The following is a 21,323-nucleotide window of genomic DNA, read 5'->3' as shown; positions in this document are numbered from 1 at the left end:
ATACTGATGGTGAATTTAGCAATAAAAGTTTTATGTTTGTACCACCTCCATAACCGGTGTTATTCACGGGAAAAGCCGGTCAAGGAGGCACCCTTTGCAGGTCAATAACTTTGATTCTCCGGGGGTTAGGAAAATAATTCCAACGTGTCCGGATAGAGTAGAAGACAGGGAATCCAACACTATTTGAATGGAGTCGATCCTCCACTCCTATCACCGTGGACACAGCAAGGAGCGAATTCCCGGATATAAATATTCCCTCGCCTCGCTGACAGCGGGAGTTGGGAGTTTCGTCCAGCAGCCGGTGAACGCCCGGTTGATCGAGTTTCATATTAAAAGTATATCTTCTCGGGGTGTCAGCGCGGTGGTTAAGGGCTCAAAATGACCGTATACTGATGGTGAATTTAGCAATAATAGTCTTATGTTTGTACCACCTCCATAACCGGTGTTATTCACGTGAAAAGCCGGTCAAGGAGGCACCCTTTGCAGGTCAATAACTTTGATTCTCCGGGGGTTATGATAATAATTCCAACGTGTCCGGATAGAGTAGAAGACAGGGAATCCAACACTATTTGAATGGTGTCAATCCTCCACTCCTATCACCGTCGTGTATCTTGATAGTTCTTCATGGGTGAGGTGGTCTAAATAGTAGGCAGCCATGTTGAGCGATGTTGCTATGATACTTTTTGCCCGTCAGGTTGGTGGTTGCTAGGGAAGAAACCACGTGACTGAAAGCTATGAATACACAGGCCAACAATACATGTAATATATCGTCATATAACACAGGACAAGACTCTAAATACAATATAAGTGGTGGGCACAGAGTCTGCCCTGATATACATACTGTAACATAACTAGCCTCAGCCCATCAATTATGTAATTCTATACAAATATAAATGATGGTGACTGACTGACAGGGGGAGCTACGTGTGCTGACCTCCCTCTGTGCCCAGAACCACCACAATTAGTTTGCTTCATTAAAGGGTGTGAATGTATATGTGTTCTCCAGTGCCTTTTGTCCGCTTTAAGGTGGTGGTAAGTTGAAGGTTGAAGGCAACATTTTCCGTACATCACATTCTCCCTCTGGGCTAAGCCCCGGATCTCCTACGATCCTAAATCCGCCCCTGGTGCAGACACTTACGCAGCTGTCCCACTGAAGTCCTCCTTGTTCGACATACTCTGATGCAGGGGCGCCGCTAGAGATTCTGGGCCCGATGACAGAATGTCATTTTGGGCCCCCCCCACCTAAACCACCCATCAACCTAAACCCAGTTGAACTATTGATGCACTGTAAGAAATCCAATGATGGACATCTTTTGTAAATGTAATTTAAAATTACAGTTAATACAGGAATCAACAATTCAGCAAAGAAATCTCAACATTCTTTAACTTATTAAATTAAGACTTGAACAACACAAGGACAAAAGTATAATTAAATGAAGATTGGAACCCAATTATAAAAGTATAAATCACACAAAAAGTAAAACATATAATTTTAATGGGGTGGTATTGTGTCTAAATAAATGTAGATCTTGTAAAGATCAGTTGGCCATAATACTGTCAGGATTAGATCAATGAAGAATTACAGCAGAGATATTTACTGACTCAGCATTGCTTGTTTCACACAAAGACAAACGTGTCTTATACAAGAGGGAGCAACACAGACATGGTGCCAGCGAAATTGAATAGTGAAATGGGAAGATTTTTATTTTTACACTGTGGCAGTACTGTGGAATAGTATACCTGGAGAGCTAAAAACTATATCTAGCCTAATGCACAACGATTCAAGATAGGAGTAAAGAGATCAAATCAAATCAAAGCTAAACGCTGGGCCTTCTTAGTAGCAAAATCTTTAATAAGATCCTTGAAATCTAGTGATGAAGCCAACTTGCTGTGCTGCTGTCATTGTCCTTTGTTACTTCTTGCTCTTCTTCTTCTGCCTCTTTACCTCTTAATTTTTTAAATTTTAATTAATTTTGCCATTTAGCAGACGCTTTTAATCCAAACAATTACGAATTACAGGGACATTCCCCCTGGAGTAACTGAAGGCTAAGTGCCTTACTCAAGGGCACACTAGTAGTGGTGTGGTTTCAGGCGGGATTTGAACTCGCAACCTTCCGATCACAAGTCCAACTCACTATCCACTAGACCACCACTACCCCCCCACCTCTGCTCTCCTCTCTGGCTGCCTTGCTTGAAGAGGGCCCTGGCATGGAGTATCCATAGGTACATAATTCATAATATGTCCTATAATAGTATTAACATAATAATACATACATTACACCAGATTAGCTAACTTAAATGTTATCTAGCTAGCTAACAATATTATTAAGATGCCAGTGGTCAATGTTATTGCAATTACTGGAAGAACTATTAACTAAATATGAATATTAGCTAAAGTTGTATTCAATGCTTGCATGGTAATGCAGCATACATTAAAATATTCAAAATCTGTTTGTTAACCCCAAACTCCTACTGCTCACCCCCTTCTCCTTCAACTGGGAGGTGCATCTGTGCATGACATCATTAGCATGTAACATTATACTAGTTAGCTAGCTAGCTATAGCAAGAGTGCATAGCTGCTGGATACAAATTCACTGAGCTCTAATAACCTATATTTGGACCAAAATTGCCCTCATCTCATACATTTAACTGAAATTATACTGACAGTGCACTGTAAGTTAACTATACTTGAAGTTAATGTTAATTAGCTATAGCGAGCTAACTAGATCATCCACGCAGTGATTAGATCACTAAACCACTGTTTTTAGTGATTTTTTTTACTTTTCTCTTTTGTGACCCTGACTTTGGCTTTGCCTTTCACGACGTCGTCTACGCACGCACACGTACATTTGATGCATTTCCTCCATCTGTCCCACACACATACAGGACATGTTGGTCATGGAAACCTTGTCAGAATATGTGCGGTAACGTTCCTCTAGTCTAGCAGCTCGCGCACGGTGGACTGAACCATGCAGTGAATAAATAGAGGGGTAAATAATAAGGCTTAATTTTGTTAAACATAGAGAAACAAAACTCCAGTTTGTTTCTTTTGTGACTTTTTTTAATACATAGAATTATAATTTGAATTCGGCTACATTAACGTCCTTATGATAATAATAATAATAATATTATTTATAAATATAATATATATAAAAAATAAATAAAAAGATTCTCATGGGCCCCTGTCAGTGCTGGGCCCTTAGAATCGTCCTAACTTACCACCCCCTAGCGGCGCCCCTGCTCTGATGTGATCTGAAATATTTCCTCCCCTGTTGTTTTTTTATGCAATGTCTTGCAAAAAAGAAATGTTCTGTGATTGTGTCTCCATCCACAAAGCGTGCATTGGCCAAGAGTTGAGCCAAGACTCAAGTTGCAAAGCAAACTGCCCACTGCCACGTATCTTCTCCAAAACAAAATTTTTGATGTCTGCAGACATGTCAGCAATGCGTCTGGCAATCGTCTTAATGAATGAACGAAACAATGTAGGTTATTTTTATCATCTTGGGGTATGGGCATACAATCGTTAGGTTTTTCAGTCACTTATTCACACACCCTCCTGTCAATCACCTGGAAGAGGCCGCTTTGCGGACGGCGATACGCTTTTCTCTGACTGTTACCATTCTTATGCCGATCTTTTTGGGCTCGTCAACTTCTAACATTACACTCTGTAATATCATATTTCTTGGCTCCTCGACAGTTGTTTGATGCCTCTGCTTCATTGATTCATTCATCCATGGTCTTAACATTGGCATCGTAACTCCTCCTCTGTTGTTTGTTAACTTGACCAACCACTTGAGACACTTTTTTCGAGCTGGTCCGAGTGTGTCTCCGCGGGTGTGTGTGTGAGTGTGTCTCTGCGGTGTCTCTCCGCGGGTGTGTGTGTCTCCGCGGGTGTGTGTGAGTGTGTCTCCGCGGGTGTGTGTGAGTGTGTCTCCACATACGTTGTTGTGAATTAATATTGACGTGTAAAAGTCTAGGGTGCGAATATAAGACGCAACTTTTCCAGACTTTTTTCCAGGGGAAAACCCCCGTTTTATATTCGGGTCAATACGGTAAGTGGAATTTGATAATTTCCCACGGCACATCTGATGATCTCTCACGGCACACTAGTGTGCCGCGGCACAGTGGTTGGGAACCACTGATCTAGGCGAACTCCATATAAAAACACATACGATTAGTTTTAAACTTTACAGAACATTAAGTTGTTTCAATACTGCTATTCTATTTGCTTGTATGAAGAAAAAAATGCATAACTTACGTAATAAATGATGAAAATGATGAGATCCAGCGAATGAATGATACGAATGAATGATACGAATGAATGACCCAGGGCCCAGCCGAGGCCATACAGGTGATCAGATATTTTGACTCCTCCCCCTCCGGAAAGGCCTTGGAGACCTTGGAGACGACAAACGGAGAACGGAGGACTTTCTTTGGCCTGTTTAATCTTTACAACAGACCAAAATGAAACATTGGTAAGATGACAATAATATGAAACTTCACCATGAACCAACCCCTCAACCACCATGAAGAAACTTTTTAAAAAACTTTTAAAAAAACGATCTTGACAATATCATTGTTCGATTTGCTCTCTATTTTCTCAGTCTCATCACAACACATTTATAACTAAGGCATGTTCTTTTTTATTATTATTTTTTAATTAAATTTCAATGATTTCCAAGTTTTGAACATGTTTTAAGTTTGAATGCCATGGTAATACATGCCAGAGCTATTGACAATATGTGAAGTTTACCGATTATGAGATACAGTATATACGAGTAGCACCGATAACGTGACTATGGCGCTATCTAGTGGACAACGGATGTTTAATTACAGTTTTTAAGTAAATCAAGTGATAAACAGTAGTAGCTCTGCGTTTCTCCTTAATGCTCAGTATCATGGATTGGATACACAGTAAAGTGTCTCAGACATTGGCGGCTGGCCGATAGAGGGCGCTGGGGCGCCGCCCCCACCTTCACTTCCGGGTTGCGATTTGTAAAAGTTTTTTTTTTAAATAAACATTGTTTATTCACAAAATGCGGCTGATATTCTGTCGGCGCCTATCAGCATTCATTAAAAATCCTCCAATACAATAAACATTTTTATCTGCGTGTGTGTGCGTGTGTGTGTAAAACTCACTGTTAAAATACATAGGGAGAGAACGCGGGGCGCCGTGTCAATGCAAGTCTATGCCAGGACGAATACTTTTGGCTTACACGTGAGCTGTAGCAGCGCTCCAATTGGCTGTCTCTATTTCTTGGCCAGGGCGCACAAATGTGCGCCCTGGCCAAGAAATCTCCGGTTGTATTGCAGACAATGCATTATGCTGAGGACTCCCGACTTCCGGTTTTCCGGACTTCGGGCTTCCGGAGTATTTTAAATGAAGATTCGTAATGTCTGTCTCTGATGTTCATGGTCAATTAAATCAGCCTATTTTGTGCAACTAATAATGTTCCCGCTAATGGGTTAACCAAGCAGCCTTGCACCTAACGTGCAAGCACATATCTTCGAATTATTCATAGCAATATGCGCGGGGCAAGGCGGAGGTACGGGTAAACACGGCTCATGTTCTGTCATCAAAGGTAAGAGTTGGTTTTCTTTAACTCAGCTGATGCATTGTTGTGTTTCTGACATGGTCTGGTTGTGTTTCTGACATGGTCTGGTTGTGTTTCTGACATGGTCTGGTTGTGTTTCTGACATGGTCTGGTTGTGATACATCATTGAATGTGTTGACCTGCTGTGATGTGTTGACCACCATCACTCTCCATCATCATCCATCATGTGTCTATGAAATAGATAGTTACTGTACTACTGACTGCAGCATTCATCTCTGCTCATTGATGTAGCCATGTCACACAGACACATAGTACACATATTCATCTGCTACCTTTATTAACCTGAGTGTAGCTGTGAGGCCTGTACTAGCCTTGTTGACTAGACTTCCTCCTTGTCTGACACTGGGTATTGGACCGTACCGACGTCCATAGACCGGTCACTCTTCCACCTCAGTGTCTGTAGTTGACAGGGTAACTTCTCCATGGCCCACACGGTCATTTTAAGGGTGAAAGTTGAAATTATACAGTGGTTGTAATGCCAGTGCGTGTTTTATGCGCGTGCACGCGGAAAAAAATCGTGCACGCGGAAAAAATTCGCGCGCGCTGCGCGCGCGAAAGAGGACCCCCCCGCCACACTGCTGTGCCCCACCCAAAATTTTTGGCACCAGCCGCCACTGGTCTCAGACTCATCACTACATGCATATAATCTGAATATGACACATCAGAAAGACAAGTTACTTATAAATTATATCAGTTTTGCCTTTTTGGCTAGGTGACCAACACCAACATATCACAATTTGTCCCTTTTCTAATGGCAGTTTTTCGGGAAAACAATTGCAATCTAATGAAGATATATAAGTAAATGACTAACACAAGCTTGCTTTTGTTTTGGTGACGTAGAGACTTTTGTGATTGAAGTGAAATGCTGTCCTTGCTTAGGCTTTGGAGTATTATCCCATTCAATAAAGTCCATTAATTAATTCATTCATTAACCGTCAAACGTGAGCTCAGTTTATAATTTCTTTTTACAATTTGGTGTTCTTGTCCTCTATTGGCACAACATTAAGGCTGATAATTGGGAATTTTTCGCTTAATTGTAATTCTCTGTTTTAAAAAAAAGGGACGAGGTTTGGTGTTTTGCTACTATAGTATGTGTTTGCCTGAACATCACATGGAAGATGTGAGAAAGGTCTCAATGATAGAATGTAAACAATAGATATAATGGATACATATAACTCTAGGCTGTTGTATAACATAATGAAACACTGTTTTAAAGTCAAATCATGATATTTTCATAAGCATATATAAGTACGTGAATTTTATTGGTTGTTATATATATTTTTCTCTTCGGTTACTTTTTATATTGTGGAATTGATGGGTTGTCCCTTCCATATTCATTGATCGTTTTCTATACGTGTCTCTCACATATCCTCATTATTCTGCAGTTTTACCCTGTACAACAGTCATGTAGACTGTTTTCAGCAGTTAAACCAGCCCCACAGGCTCTCCTCTCCTCCTATCTCCATACCTGAGAACCTAAGACCAGTGATCTGTCTGGGAAAGAGCCGTTACTTAGCAACCCCCGTGTGTGGCAGTTACAGTAGGCCTACTCGACTTAACAATGTACAACACGCATCGATATTTTATACTGCAGATGAAGAGAGATATAGTTATTGAATCATATGGAATCACATTGTTCTAGTCATTTTTTCAAATCTTTAGTTGTTAGGTATTTTCATGTTTAACTGTGTTATTTTTGCCCTGGAGTCCTTCCACCTCCACCTGAACAGGTTCATTCCAGGTGAGTTCAATTACATCATTGTTATTTTGAAATGTTCATATTGATTGCTCCTTTATTAGTGCTTTTGAAGAGACTGTGTGCAAATTAAAATAATAAGTTTATGCTATAATTCATTCATGCATTCTCTTTTATTTTCAGGGACCCAGGCCAACAGCCTCAACTTCCAGCTGTACTTGCTGGAAGGCCTGAACAGGTGGAATCAGGACCGGGCTGCTGCAGCTGTGACAGAGAAGCCGTCAGCTCTCCTCAGCTACTCTGGAAAGCTGGTGCATTGTGTAAACACACACAGCACAAAGGTGTTTGTTCGGAAGTACGCCCCCTCCTTCCGTCCCCCCGCACAGTACACTGGTAAATTTCATTATTTAGAAATACATATATTTACTTAGAACTCACAATACTGGTGCATTGTATTTTGAACTGTACATATCTGTGCTTCTTTGTATGTTCATAACAGTTCATAACATGTTCGTTAACAGGAGAGCTTATTGGCATGGACTACTTATACAGGCAGACAGGGCAAGCCATGCAGGACATAGACCCTGAGGCAGATGAGACAGACCAGCTGCTGGAGGACCTGGCCATAGAAGAGGAACTGGAGGATGAAGGCTTCCAAGGGGATGCCATTGACCCCACAGTGGCTAGCCTTGACGACCTCACCGCCAGTGGTGCCCTCTTCACCCCACCGCCCATCCTGCTTTCTGAATCATCTGAATCTGCTCCACCTCCACCTCCATCAGCTGCCCAAGCCTCCTCCAGTGGCCTCCAGCATGCTCCACCACCTACCCAGTCCTCTGCCAGTGGTGCCCTTTTTACTCCACCGCCCACCCTGCTCTCTGAATGTGGTGCCTGGTCCCCTGCTCCACCTCGACCTCCATCAGCTGCCCAAGCCTCCACCAGTGGTCTCCAGTATGCTCCACCACATACCCAGTCCTCTGCTCTCACCACCCCCACCCCACAGTTGCCTGCAGAGCAGTAGGTAAGTAATTCTTCTTTTTTTTCTTTCTCATTCTCTTTCTCCCTGTAAATCCACTGTTCTCCAAAAATGTTTCTGTTAATCTCCTATGTGTGTCTAACTCATGTTATTGGTATTATTTTTCAGGCAGTGGATGAGAACAACGTGGGGGGAATGGACCACGTGGACAGCATGGCACAGTATCTGGTGGGCCTGAGGACCCAGACCAGCCTAGTCCTCAGTAACCAGGCTGTCAGCACCATCCTCGGCTTGTGGCAGGCCCTGCCGGAATACGACAAGAGGCGGGTAGTATTTTCTGCCCGGCACCAGGACAGGCTGAAGACGGGGAGGTTCAGGTCCCCCAAAAAGAAGGCGGACTTCACCCCTGGGGTGGAGAGCACAAGACACTGTGTGGTTTCTTCAAGCGGCTCTCCTGCGCAGTGGCCAGACTGCTGCCGACTGATAGAGTCCATCTTTGTCAGGCTCTGCCAGATTCACAGGTCACCAAAAAAGAAGGACGGTGTGACCCTGACAAGATGGACTCTCATCTTGCGTGACTATAACACTATTCGGCAACTGATTCTGGCCAACGGGGCCCTCTTACAAGACACCACGTTGCAGCTGGTGCATGTCAACCAGACCACCCTCATCCAGTGGCACAACAAGAGGGTGGCCAGGCAGGATTTATCCTTGCTGCAGCAGGGCATTGATCTGCCTCCTCGCCTTTCTGTGGCTGCTGAGTCCCTTCCTCCAGGCAAGGTTCGCCTTGCCGTTGCCCCTCAACTGCCTGGAGTTCAACACTCCTACCACCTGCCACAGAGCACAGCAGGGAAGGCTCATAGAAAGAGGAAGGCCACAGCTACAGCCACTGCAGCACCACCCGCACCCACAGTGAGACCCAGGCTGGCAGCCAAGAGGCAGCTGTTTCCTCACCACACTAGAAGTATGCCCCAGGTGTTTGGGAATATAAACCCACCATTCACCAGTCCACTTTTTACTTTCCCTCCAACCCCACCCCTTCCCCCCTTGTGTTTGCTCTCCCTCCTCCTGTCATTCTCCAAACCCTGTTTGCTCCACCTGCCCCTCATCTGGCTGCCCCGAACGTCCGCAAACGGAGTGGAAAGCCTAACTGCTGCAAGAAGTGTGGGCAGCCCAAGGCAATGACTGGCCACAGCCATTATAAGGGACACCCATATTGTCCTATGACTGAGTCTCTGACGAAGGACCAGTGGATCAAGCAGATGAGAGAGAATAAGATGGAAGAGTAGCTCTTTTCTTCTCTGTAAATAGTTAGTAGTAAATAGTACCTCAGGTTAACTTGTTTATTTGTGTGTGAATGTGTGTTTATTTGTTAATATTTAATTAAAAGTTCTATTTCATATATAAATCTTATCACTTCTCTGTAAATAGTTATTTATTTGTGTGTGAGTATGTTTTTTGTGATTATTTAAATAAAATAAACATCTTTCACATTTAAATATTTTATCTGACATTTCTGACATCAATCAGACACATTGCTAGTTATGCCCAGTCCACAAGAGAAAGAAACAGGTCTGATAATTTTATAACTAACAAAAAACAAGATTTTGGCTCACAGGATCTTGAATTTACACAAAACAACACTTTTGGAGACACTTTTTGTTTTTCTTGTTTCTGGCGGGATTTGAACCGGTGACCTTCGGATCCATTCTTCCCCCCATACAAAAATGGCAAAGGCGACCTTTTCTATTGTGCATTAATTGTGTATAATACATTGAGACTATTAAACATGTAGATAATGGAAAAGAAGCCTCAATTTCTCTCTCTTCCTTTTCCCTCTTTTTCTCCCTTTTTCCTCTCTTTTTCTTCCCTTTTCTTCTTTCCCCTTCTTCCCCCTCTTGCACTTTCTTCCCCACCCTTAACAGACTATCGTTCCCCTCGCCTGGCGCAGTGGATAGTGAGATGGACTTGTGATCGGAAGGTTGTGAGTTCAAATCCCGCCTGAAACCACACACCACTACTAGTGTGCCCTTGAGTAAGGCACTTACGAAGTCTGCTAAATGGCAAAAAAAAAAAAGAAGCATTTATAGACATGCTTTTATGTTATTGATGTGTTTTTATGCTTTTATGTTCTAAATTTGTCGATTTCGTTCAAAACCAATGTATTTTCGTTTTATTATATATTGTACTAGTGATAAATGTGTAATAATACATGAATGAATGGTTTATTGCAGCATGGCTTTATTTCAACCTGCTTTATTTCAACCTGCTTTAATTTTTTGTGGTGTTTAATAATAAAATAATACAAATAATGTTTTCAATGATTAATGATTTTAATAAAGGTAAAAAAAAAGCACACAGTACACTATAATACATTTAAAATAAGAGAAAAAAGACTAAAAATTGACTACACACACAGTATTTACAGTGGCTTTCGCGTCTTCAAATCTCTCCTCTCTGCAAGCCACAGCTCCACTGTCTTGCAGGAGTACAGTGCATAGAACGGTCTCCCCTCCAACCGACTGTGCCCAAAGTCTTTTCGACAAGGCTGGAGGCACAGCCGGCAGGTCCGCAGCTTGCGCGGCTTGCGCGGCTTGTGCGGCTTGTGCGGCCTCGAAGGCCCAGGGGAAGGAGAAGAAGGAGGAGAAGGAGAATAAGGAGGAGAAGGAGAATAAGGAGGAGAAGAAGACAGCTTGTGCGGCCTCGAAGGCCCAGGGGAAGGAGAAGAAGGAGGAGAAGGAGAAGAAGGAGGAGGAGGAGGAGAAGGAGGAGAGGAAGGAGAGGAAGCCTCGACCTGCCTCCCAAACCGTTTCTTCATCCTCCAAAGTGTCGTTCTTGGCACTTTCTTGGCGTCCTCTGGCGTGCGCTGACCCGCGAGCCACTCACGAGCTGTTGGTGCGTGCCCGGGGCCCCCCTCCTTGTCGCAGTACACGGCGCCCTTGTAGAAGGCATGCCCCGTCTCCAGGCTCCTCGGCTGCCTGTCACAGATGGGGCAGGGGTCCCCCGGCGCGCTTTGGGGCTTTCCTTTCTCCTCCTCCAGCACCCTCTTGTCCTGCCGCCTATTTCTCCTCCGTCTGCAGACCGTGGTCCTGTGTGTCTTGCTCACCGACGCCACTCCACCCGAGTCTTGGCTCCAGGGCCCTCGCCAAGCTGGCAGTAGAGAGTGCCCTGGAACTTTGTGTGACCGTTCTTAGCGGTCCTCTCCTTCCCACAGGTCTGGCACGTCGGTCGCTTCCTCTTCCTCTTTGCTGCTGGAGAAGCAACGGCATGACAGGCTTTTGCAGCGGCGTAGGCTTGCTGGGCAGCAACAGCGGCGGCGCGGTAATCGCTGAGGGTCATGGACACTGAACACAGGCAATGGAGAACTCTTTTAGTCATGGTAAAATGAAACAGATGCACACACTGGTACACACAGATGAAATACACACAAAAAATACACCTTGATTGATTAAATACACACCCTCTCTTATAGGCTGCACACCCTCCTGCTGTGGTTCATCCTGCTGGGCTTCATCTTGAACGTGTCTGGTCTTCTGTGTCGCCTTCATCCTGACTGTGGTTCAAAGACAGAGATCTCATGTCCTTTTAACCTTTGAAAGTGAAGGGGGTGGGATACACACCTGGTTAGACACACCTACAACTTCACGCCTCTGGCAGACAGACCGGCACGCTGATAGACAAACGGGCCTGGACAGCTACCATCAGATACAAAAGAGTGTAGTGTCTAGTGTGTAGTGTGTGAAGTGTGAAGTGTGTGTGTGTGTCTGTGTGTCTGTGTGTGAAGTGTGAAGTGAGGACATAGAAAAGAGGAAATGAGGACATAGAAAAGATCTATTTCAAAATAAAGGATTTATTAAAGAAATATACAGGCAATGAACTCAGCAGGTTCATAGATACCTCTTTACAGGGTGCACAAAGTTCAGGGTGCGGGGGGTGGTGGGGGAGGTTGTCCCTCACGCTCCCTACTTTTCTTCTCCACCAGCCACTGCTCTACGGTCCCCCCGTCGGCCCTGGCGCAAAAGGTCTCATTCTTATATCTGCTGTGGCCATATTCCCGAGTCTTGGGTTGGCCACAGCGCCTGCATGTAAAATGTTTTGCCCTCGTGAAGGGCTTGAGGAAGAGACCCCACTCCAGGGCTCGACGCTCCTGTTCTGCCTGGAGCTTGTGCCTCCACAAGCTAGAGCGGGAGACGCAAGGGGCTCGAGCGATGGCGGCCAGAGTGATGGTTGGAGCAGTGGCTGGGGCTGGGGAGGTGGTGGTGGTGGTAGTGGTGGTGGTGGTGGTGGTGGTGTCGAGTGGTGGGGCAGAGGCTGAGGAGGTGGTGGCACTTTTGTCACAGAGGAGCAGTTCAAAAAGTTCCGGGGCCAGGGGACCCCTGATGGTGACAGCCAGACCAGAGGAGTCCACGGGCAGGTGGTGCTCAAGGGGCTGGTCTGGCTGTTGGGGTTCTCCCAGAAGACTCCGTGGGGCAGGCAGGTGCTCCGCTGCTGTCTGCGGAGCGCTGGGCCCCGGAACTGCCATGGCGACGGTGTCTCGCATGAACGCCTTGCTCCTCTGAGTGTGCCTTACAAGAAATTAAAAAACAGATAGAAAACAATGCATTATTTATCGTGACAAAGATATTAATCATGACAACAAACACAAGTATATTGACTTACCACATCGCCAGGGTCTGTTGATTTACATCAAACAGCTGGATCCGGGTGCACGCCATGAGGGCATGACAGTTGACCACATTGTCCTGGATCTGTCTGTAGTCGTTCATGATGGCAGCCCAGCGGTTGATCCGGACCCCGGCTATCGTCTTGGCCTCGTGGGTGTGAGCTCGGCACAGCTCCAGAATGACAGCTTCAACAAGCCTGCTGGCATTAGGAGACTGTGCCGCACCCGCCCCCTTGCCCAGGACCACACTGGAGAGAGAGAGAGAGAGAGAGAGAGAGAGAGAGAGAGAGAGAGAGAGAGAGAGAGAGAGAGAGAGGGACTTTAGTTACTGACTATAGCAGGCTCTGAAAATAAAATGAAATTGTTAATGCAGTTACTGCTTACCGTATAACACTCTCCACTCCCGGCGTGTGAGCGTGCCTGTTACTGGTCTTAAAACGGCCTTGGACCAGCTTGTCCTGGTGACGGGGGGGGAAGGTCACCGACGCCTTGTCTCGCTCAGTCAGCTTCTCCCAAAGAGCGACCACCTCCCTGGACTGACGAACGGTGACAAAGGCGTGGTGACGCATCGCCACGAGGCTAAGGGCCAGGGCCACCACGTGATGGTAACCGAGGTGACCGTCTGGCCCCATGACGTCCTAAAAAAAAACAGACACACACACAGACACAGCACATGAGGCGACGCTGCGAGCAAACACCAAGCAAATATGAACTGTTAACAGCCAACCGTCCACTCACTTCATCCTCCTCAGCCTGCTGCACCTCCATCATGTCGTCCTCGGGGGGTGGTGGGTGGGGGGGGGATCCCAACTGGGATGACGACGCCTCAGGCACACCGTGGGGCTCCTGGAGGAGAGCGTCGTGATGGACGAGGAGACGGATCTCCTCTGGCTCCTCCTCCTCCTCCTCTTCCTCGAAGCCCTCATCGGTCACCGTCGTCCTGTCGTCGTCGTCCTCCTCGGCCTCGTCAGTCCCATCCGGAGTGTTTCGATCCGGCTGCAGCGCAGTGCCTGTCTGGGAATACAGGTACTCTACCCCCAAGAGTTCCCCTGCAGAGAGAGAGAGAGAGAGAGAGAGAGAGAGAGAGAGAGAGAGAGAGAGAGAGAGAGAGAGAGAGAGAGAGAGAGAGGGAGAGAGACACACTCTGCTTTTAAGCTTTTCTGTTGTTTTATTTTGTTAAAATAAATAAACAGCAGCAAACACTCTCTGTCTCTGAGCTCTCTGAGTACCTGTGTACTCCCTGGGCGTGGTGTAGTTTTCAACCAGCTCCACTCCCTTGACCTCCAGGGACAGCTGGTTGAAGCTGTGCTGCAGCTGGCCACTGTAGCAACGCAGCGCCACGCGTTGACCTCCCTCGACTGCTGCTCGTCCCCGGTCTTCATTCCACCGCGCCAGGCCCTCTAGCAGGTACACCTGGAAGTTGACGTCACTCGCAGATGTACCTAGAAAAACACATAGATGGGAGAGGAACAGAGAAATCCAATTAGTGAGGGGAGAGTAAGTAAAACTATACATTGACTATGTGCACGCTCTGCTGGAGAAAGACTTACCCGGAATGAAGCGGCATTGGTGCAGGTGGAAGGACTCGAGGGAGGTGGAGCCACATGCGCACCGGTAGACGGGGAGCCTCACGCCACCCTTGGTGACCTCTCCCGTCTGTGTGTACAGCTCCACCCCCTCCGGGTCCTGGATCCAGTCAAGGTGGCGGCGCTGCGTGCTCCAGATCTCCTCCATGCGGGCGCGGTCGATCAAAGGGACGCCCATGGTGTCCGTCAAGCTCCAGAAGGCGTCCAGCACCTTCCGGAGGAGCCGCTCTGTCTCCGCCGCTCCCCTCGTACGGCGTCGACAGTGTCGAGCGAGCTGCTTGGCGGACAACTTGACGTGGGCGTCCCTCCCCTCCACGGACTGCTTGGCCTCTCTCAGGCGGGCGACGTCACCGGCGTCCCACTCGAAAATGGCAAAGGACAGCCTCGCCATGAAGAGGCCGTAGAGCTGGTGGCTGTCTGTGGTGACACCCCCCGCGAAGCGCCGCATGAGGTGCCACACGTCGAGCCTGACCACCAGCTCGTGCCACTCGTGGTACATCTTCTTCACAGCAGACGTTCCCACGGTGACACAGCAGTCCCGGTACACGTACATGACTTTCGGAGGGGCCTTTCCGGCTTCACGGTAACGCCTCATCAGGCCGGCCGCCATGTTGGCCAGTCCGTCCCCCTCGGCTGCCGTGAGGACGGACACGAGTACCTGCCCGTACTCGTTGCCAACATTGGTCATCCAGGCGGCCGAGCCGGCGGCACCACCCGCAAGCTTTTTGGCGATCTGCAAGACACAGCACAAACACACATTTAGACACCAGGCACACAGACATCATACAGGGTAACGGCACAGTGGAGAGAGAAATCTCACCTTCTTGGTGGAGTCCATTTTGAGGAGATCACCAAAAATGGACGTCACCCTGGCCTTGGTCTCGCCCAGCCTGGTCATGGCATCCAGGACGTAGACCCGGCCGAACCAGGTGAGTCCGGGCACCTGTTGAAGCTTTGGGAGCGACACCTCCTTTGGTGGCGCTCCAGGTGCCCTCAGCTTGCGGAGCACGGAGAGGTATTCTACCGACCGCGCCATCCACTCCCTGGAGTGCTGCTCCACCAGGGTGGCACGGAGGCGAGACACACCGTTGCCCAGGGTGCGCTCCTTTATCGAGGCAATCACACGCTTGTCGCAGGACAACCTGGGGTGGAAACAGAGAGTGTACAGACAATACAAACAGAAATAAAGTTAACAACAACAACAACGCATTGTTGAGTAAATGATGAATGACTTAAAGTGACATACCTGTACGTGAGAACAGCTGGGAATTGCTCTCGGTGAGCGATGTCCAGCTGCTCCAAGATGTCCTGCGACCAGCCCGCCATCTTCTTCTGGCAGGAGGGGCACTGCAGGCACTCCGTGGCCATGTAATACCACCCACTCCTGTCCAAGACCCTCCGGACAGTCTTATATATTCCAGCGGCCATCAGTTTCCGCCCATCGGAGGGGCACTTCAGGTGATATGCCCACATCCGGTAGGGCATCCACAGGCAGAATGGCCGCTGGAAGAAGGCGTGGGCATTGGCGGGGGGCTGCGTGTAGAGTGGCCGGGCGCCAGGTGGGTACCACCACAGGCGGAGTGGTGAGGTGAGGACCACCTTTCCGTTGCTGGGGTCCCTCTGGAACAGGGCCCGGCCTACCCACTCCTGCTGCTCCTCAGGCAGCGTCTGCCTCCAGCTGAGGGGAAGCAGCTGAAACACACACAGCAGACAGCAGGGGCACACAGTTAGTGAGTGTGAATGTGCAGCAGACAGGCAGACACACACACACATCATACATACCTCTTTGCCGGAGGCAGGCTTCTGAAGGCTTCTTCCTGGTCCTGGTCCTGGTCCTGGTCCTTCCGGTGGCTGCTCGGAGGAGGAGGAGAGAGAGGAAGAGGGGACGACAGCTGCTGGGGTGTCCCTGTACATGACTGACAAAACATATCAGTGTTAGGGTGGCGCATTACAAGTGCATTACAAGTGAATTCACATCAAAAGGTACACTTACTAGGAGAGTCGACCTCGATGGCAGCGGTGAAAAGATCAGCGTCTGATGGGTCCGAGGAGGAGGTCTGGTGCCGTGTCCTGAGCCAGCACATACTTTTTAAACTCCCCTATCCAGTTCACCCAGCTGTAACAGAGATCAACACAAAATCAGACACATGCGATACATAAACACACACAAAATCAACACACACACACACACACACACGACTCTCCCGGTCTTTTGCATTGTACAGGGACTTGTATGTTCGGTGGGCGTGCGTACCGAACCCCAACAGCGTGTAGTCCACCCCACATGACAACCAATATGGCGTAAGTCATTACTAAATGCAGGCATTTAATAGTTACTAAACCCCTAGTTGTTACTAGCTAGTTTCAAACTAGTTGTTTACTCATTTCGGTTGCACCACGCCAATCAACCACCAAGCCCTCATTCTGACCCAGGAAAAACCCTGGTATGTACTGTATAACATGATAGCCATCTATGAGCAATGCACTGTATATAAGATGATGTCCAAGGGTCTTTCTGCTGCTGACCAAGGGGCTGAGTCCTGTTGATGGGGCCAATTTTTCTTTTAGAGTCTGTAGGCTACTGTATTTGTTTATTAAGATTTCATAAATATGATATATTGTCTGAATTGTTTTCTTGTTTTATAAAATGTTAATTATTTTCATTTCTTGTGCTGGTTTATTATGAACAACATGTAAAATTGCAGGAAACTAGCACAAATAATTGGGTGGGAGAGACGGGCCGCCGCTGCCAAAACGTGCACAGTTTTGCATCGCTCCACCGCCAAAAAATCTCACTCCAAACTTTTGGTGAAACTTGGCAGCCCTGGACAACATCAACAACCTACAACATCATGTTTAGGTGGTGATTTGTGTATGGTTTTTTCATGCCTCATCAACATGTTTATTGAAATGTCGACATTAGAATTAAACGGATTCTTTTATTTGCGCAAAATTTCAAAGTTTCGCTTACATGCGTAGTCGCGGGAAGGCGTCAGATCTCCGCCTGCGTCTGTTTCTGCTGCGGTGGGATTCTCATTCTCGCGGGATGTGTGATTCTCGCGGGACGTGTGAGCCTGTGTGTTGTGGTGAGAGATGGAAGTCGTGGTTGAGTGTTACTAACGGAGCCGCAGAGAAGAGAGAGACACCCGGCGGAGCGGAGCTAACAGACGGTAAAACACCACAGCAGCGGTGGACTTTCTCTTCCTGTTGACAACAATTCGTTGCTTGCCAGCCAGTCAGTCAGTCAGTCAGTTGCCTTTTTAAAATATCCTAAAACTGACTTGGGAACTGCCTGGCCTCGGATTTAGCCAGTTTTTACGCTAGCCAAGCCAGCTAGCCTGCTATACATTTCCTCTGTCCACTGGCTCATAGCCTGGCTAGCTATGCTACCGAGTTCGTGTTTGACATGCTATCTAATGGCTAATTACACACAGATTCGTTTACCACTCAACTGGAGAAAATAACTGCTCAAATAAACACAAACAATAAGGGAGTAACTGAGAAGATGGCGGACATCCTAGCGAGCTTGTAGCCTCTAGTCAGAGATGATTGTTGTGGTGTTGAGGCCCAGCTATAGTACAGCTAGCTGGCTACTTTGGTGTTACAACTGTGTTTGACTGTCCTTGGTGTTTAAAAAAACACCCAGATAAATCGTTGGGCCAAAGTCAGCCAAATGTCCAGGGTGTTCACCCCCATGATATTGCTTAAAACGTCGTTTTAAATGTCATAATCATAGTCATGTCATAGTGATCAGATAGCTAGTCGTTGTTAGCCTAACTAACTTTTCATGGGTCATGCGCACACTGCGCAGGGTGTCTTGCAGATGAGGTAGGTAAAGCAAGCAAAGCCCTGTGTTATTAAAGGTAAGCTCGATATTAATTCACTCTACAAAAAGCCTCTCCAAATGTCCCATTTCTCTAAGCCAGCTGTGCTAGAACTTTGAGCGTTGAGACTTGAGTTCTTGGTGTTGTTTTGCAAGGTGAGAGTCTTGGTATAGAGGATTTCTTTAGGGTTTAGGTTCGCAATAACGGTTTCAAACCGGTATTAACTTCGTTTTGGATTGGATGAATACCTATAGTTTTGGCCTATGAGTAAAATATGTGGCCTCGGGATTGGTGCCTTTGCTCTAAAAAGACTAAAAACTGCAGGCCTTATTTTGGTTCAATTGCTGATAGTGCTCTTCCACATAGCCCTAAACTGGGCTGTATTGTGTCCCAGGCCTGCGGTAGCATCCTCTCTCCCATTGACAACAGTAGTCTTGTCGTCTTTGGCTGTCACACTGTGAAGGAATTAGTTTACAGCAAGCTGTCATTTGAGCAGTGCTTTTGGCTGGCCCTCCCTAAAAATGCTTATTTGGCCTCCCTGTTTTTCCCTCTCCCTTGTTGACCTTTCACAAGGAAACAGCTGTGGGGGAATGCTGGAGTCATACGTCTGCACCCCACGGTGTGAATCTAGTGGCTTGTGCCAAGGTAAATAACTGTTGTGTTTGTAAAAAAAAAAGGACCTGCTTGGTATGTGTTAATGAGCGGTGTAAACATTAGTCAATCCTTCTATAATGCTTTTCTAATTATGCCTATGGGTAAGATTAATGGGAATCCTAGATGGCTCATTGTCTTTGAGCTGGCCAGGGGTCGCAGCCGTTGGTGTGGCTAGACTGGAGTTGAGCTAATCTCTTTAATCGAATGAAGACACCTCTGATTAATCAAAGTAGCGTCGGTCCGTTCCTATTGTAGGTCAATCATGTTAGGTTTGAATAGAGCGTGGTGCAGAAGAGTAACGCCAGGCTAGTAGTATGGTCTATCTAGGCTTGATTGCTGTGTGCTGGAAGATATTCCAATGTCAGAATGTCAGAAAAATATCCCATAAGGCCCCACCCCCTCAAATAAGAACACACATTTGTCTAGTAGTGCACACATTCATAACTGTTTTGTAAGATAATTCACCCACATTGGCCCATAGCTGCAATATGTTATAATGCAACCTAAACAGGGATATTCCTTTTGCGCAGACTCCTATTAAGTGGATACAGTGAAAGCCCCATGAGACACAGGAGTATAATTATAACAGCTCCTTTTCTACTTTTCGTCATTAGGCTTATCGTTGGGGAAACCCCTGATCTGATATGTAACGGTTAAAGGTCACAGAATGCCTCAATGCTTTTGAAATTCGGAAAAACTTTCCTTCCTGACATCACTGCTGTCCAAATCGATGTTAGTTGCACATATACAAATAAAAAGCTATTATGATTATTATTATTATATGACATGATTTTATCTGGTGCCAGCATTGATCATTTATGTTAATTGCCTCCTTAATCAGAGGAAATTAGCTATGATCAAAACGTAAGTCTCTCTGTTTCAAAGGCAGGTGGTGCTCAGATGCATTGACATATATTACAAACCCGGTTACCTCGAGGCTACCTCTGAAAGTAAGAAATGTGTTCATAATTGACGATTTACATGGCTACTGTAGAATTTCAGTTAGAAGTGTTTATGACTCACAAGTAGGGATGTCCCGATCCGATACTGATATCGGATATCGCCGCGATATTGGACCTGAATGCTGGATCGCACCAGAAAAAAAAAGGCTCAGATCCGATCCTACTGTCATGCGCAGTCAAACTTATGTGTATAAGCGATGAGGGAATGAAAACAGTGAACAGAAACGCGTGTCGCAGAAATGCTTCACGCGAGTCCTATATGCGCTTAAAATGTGCATAGCGCTGTGTGCTTCCGGTTTCATTACAAAGAGGTTAACCCTATATGTGCCTGACGTCTAACAACATTCAAATGACTCTAACTTCATATTTTTTCGGATTTCAATCTATGACACATCATTTGAAAGCTTATGATCCGTAGTTCCAATCCACAACACGTCGCATTTGTTGCTTTAATAAAGGCTGGCAGTCTTTAATTTAACTGTTGTTGGTGTGGACTATATACTGGGGAGGTATTTGTTATTATTCAGGGGTCAAAACATTTATACAAATATCGGATCGGTATCGGTATCGCAGATACCCGAAGCCCAGGTATCGGTATCGGTAGTGAAAAAGTGGGATCGGGACATCCCTACTCACAAGAGTGACTGTGCAGTTGGTGGCATGTCTGTAATGTAGGCTGAGCTTTTGCTGAGCTGCCTGTAGGTGTGCTGTTTTAAGTTATATGGTCGTACAGAAAAGCTATACAGTCGCTTTGAATACCAATTACAATATCACAAAACCCTGGAGATCGGCTCCAGATCCACTCTCTGAGATTCAGTTTCTTAAGCCTAGTACAGGTACACAAATAAAGATAATCTGGCCGATTTTGGCCCGATTTCCCCTCTTCCGGCCAAGGACGGCAAACGTCCGATTATCGGATGGCTCTAAAGATTATCCTACAAGATTATCCTGCGGTGTGAGGTGTGTTAAGAGTCCATTTCTCCCAACAATCTGCTCGGAAAATGGTCGGGGCAGACGATCGTAAATATTGAACACTTTAATATTTACGATCGTTGGCCCCGACCATTTTCCGAGCAGATCAAAAGTCCTCTTGCGTATGGGCGAAACTGACAACTTGCGAACAGGGTTGCCAGATAGGATTGACAATTTCCAGCCTAACCACAGTCTAAATCGCTAAATCCACCAAAAACCAGCCCAAAACCTATATTGTCAGAAAACCGCGAATTACTCTTGTAAACTGTATGTCTGTTGCCAATGATGTTTGTAAAATAAAATAAAAACCCGCCCCATCTGGCAACCCTGCTCGCGAGTCCGATTGTGACCTGGAATGCAATGTAGCCAATCAAG

At 46.5% G+C, this 21,323-nt stretch overlaps 1 protein-coding gene across 2 annotated transcripts in view; it reads left to right on the top strand.

Moving 5' to 3' along the window:
• The first annotated feature begins 17,628 nt into the window (after window positions 1-17,628).
• Window positions 17,629-21,323, top strand: part of wwp1 (WW domain containing E3 ubiquitin protein ligase 1) — a 54,231-nt gene continuing 50,536 nt past the window's right edge. Inside the window, exon 1 of one of the 2 annotated variants that reach the window (XM_080543816.1) lies at window positions 17,629-17,706. The gene's annotated coding sequence lies outside the window, so the exon portion shown is untranslated. The remainder of the gene's footprint in view (window positions 17,707-21,323) is intronic. The other variant, XM_080543817.1, reaches the window with a different exon arrangement.

This window comes from Nansenia antarctica (assembly GCF_963989245.1).
Source record: "Nansenia antarctica genome assembly, chromosome: 13".
Classification (NCBI taxonomy): domain Eukaryota; kingdom Metazoa; phylum Chordata; class Actinopteri; order Argentiniformes; family Microstomatidae; genus Nansenia; species Nansenia antarctica.
This window is presented reverse-complemented; position numbering and strand designations above follow the sequence as displayed.